The sequence below is a fragment of the Belonocnema kinseyi genome, chromosome 1, assembly GCF_010883055.1.
Source record: "Belonocnema kinseyi isolate 2016_QV_RU_SX_M_011 chromosome 1, B_treatae_v1, whole genome shotgun sequence".
NCBI lineage: Eukaryota > Metazoa > Arthropoda > Insecta > Hymenoptera > Cynipidae > Belonocnema > Belonocnema kinseyi.
This window is the reverse complement of record NC_046657.1, coordinates 7,846,847-7,848,962: the sequence shown is the minus strand read 5'-3', so window position 1 is coordinate 7,848,962 and position 2,116 is coordinate 7,846,847. Positions and strand designations below refer to the sequence as shown.

Below are 2,116 nucleotides of genomic sequence, written 5' to 3'. Positions count from 1 at the left end.
CATATATCTAGTCGGGAGTGGTGCTGACTGAAAACAGATGATTTGGAGCGATTCGCGCGCAATCTGTTGGTCATTCTAAGGACTTATTGAACTACCCTCGTACTTTGTAGAAAGCTCGTTTCCTTGGTATAAAAATAACACTATTTGGTTCAAAATTGATATATTTTATTTGTAATTCATCTTGTTTAGTAAAAATTCTACATTTTGGATGATTTTTTTTCTTGTTTAACTTAAAAATCTTTCTTTGTTGAGAATCCAAGTATTGTTTTGAAAATGTGTCCTTTTATTAAATTCAACTATTTTGTAATAAAAATAAAAAATATTTCCTTGGTTAAAATTTCAACTATAACATTTTTTATGTGAATTTTTGTTAACTATAAACAAAATTAAACTTAATTCACAGACTTTGATGTTTATGAATAAAATTGTTTTATGGAAACTGTGTAACAGGTGGAATTATTTTAAATTTAATTATCGCACCTTAACGCTGGAGTTTCTATATTGAATTTCAGAAAACGAGATCGATGATGAGTCATTCGTACTACTCAGCGATCAAGATATACGAGAAATGATTCCGCTGGTGGGGCCTCGGAGTAAATTTATGAAACATTATAAGGCCTATTTAGGTTCGGTAAGCTAATTTTTATTCCTGGGTTGGTACCAAAAATTTGTAAAAATTAATACCCATATTTATTTCTACTGTCATTTTCCTTGTCTTTGTTTTGGAATGGAAAATTAAAATGATCATAGTGAATAATTACGCCAGTAACATGTCCTCAAATCCAAATAATAAATAAAAGTAAGAAATAGTAATTTTAAAACTGATAAAAGTGATTGATGCTTGCGCTGTACTTACATTAAGATGAATTCAGGGTGGCGATTTGATCGGGAATTTAATTAATTAATTTAATTTAATTGAAATTCTTTAAAAGATTTATAGTTTATTTACAATTGCAAGTCATATGAGTGAAAATAATTATCGTTTTTATTTTAGGACAGGAAGTTTTCATGAAGAAATATTATTTCACTTGGAACAGGATTTTTTCAAAAGAATTAGCATTTTTATTTAGAAGAAAGGAATTTTTTAAAATCCTTTTTCCAAGTCAAAATTGGTCGCAATTTTGAAAAATTATGTTGCAATTTTGAAAAATTATGTTAGAAAATATCGTTACATTATTTTTTGTGAATTTATTTTTCTTTAGTTAAAAATTCACCATTTTTATTGAAATTTCATTTTTAATTAAAAATGTAACTACTTTATTGAAAATCAATTTTTGGTACTGAAAATTTAACTTTTTCAGTGGAATATTGAACTATTTTGCTGAAAATCTTTTTTAGCAGAAAATTTAACTTCTTTTTTTTTGGTTGAAAAGTTTTATAGAAAATAATTCTTTTTGGTATAAAATTCAACTATTTCAGTTGAAGATAAAACATTTTAGTTGAAAATTCATCCGTTTGATTGAAAATTAATTCCTTCAACTGAAAATTTTAATGTCTATTTTTGTTTGACAATTGATCTTTCCTTGTTCAAAATTAAACAATTTGAATGGAAATAAATTTATTAGGTTGAAACTTAAATCTTTTGTTAAAATTTAATTTTTTTGTTTGAAGATTTAATTTTAATTAAAAATGTATTTATTTGGTTGAAACTTGTGCTGTTTTATTGAAAACTTTTTTTTTCTATTTTGTTGTACAATTTATATCTGTAAATATAACTAGAAGTCTAAAACCTAAAACTATTTTCTTGAAAATTTGTATCTTTTTCGGTTGAAAACTGTTATTTATTTGATCTGAAAATATGACTATTATTCCAGTTGAATATTCCATAATTTTATTTAAAATTTATCTTTATGGTTGAATAATAATAATAATAAAGACTTTAACAAAATGGAATTTAACAAAGAAATTAATTTCTAATTAAAAAAAAACTAATCTTCAATAAAATAATTGAATTTTATATAAAGAAGTTCAATTTTCAAACAAACTGATGAATCTTTAAAAAAAGAATGTTTTTTAAGAATGTAGTTAAGCTTTCAACCTAAGAGTTCAATTTTCAAACTAAAAATATCAAGTTTCAACATACATGTTAATTTTTAATCAAATAGTGACATTTTAG

At 23.9% G+C, this 2,116-nt stretch overlaps 1 long non-coding RNA gene across 1 annotated transcript in view; it reads left to right on the top strand.

Annotated features, from left to right (window-relative positions):
• Window positions 1–628, top strand: part of LOC117175299 — a 1,840-nt gene extending 1,212 nt beyond the window's left edge. Inside the window, exon 3 of the long non-coding RNA XR_004467461.1 lies at window positions 513–628. This is a non-coding gene — a long non-coding RNA (uncharacterized LOC117175299). The remainder of the gene's footprint in view (window positions 1–512) is intronic.
• Window positions 629–2,116: the final 1,488 nt, after the last annotated feature.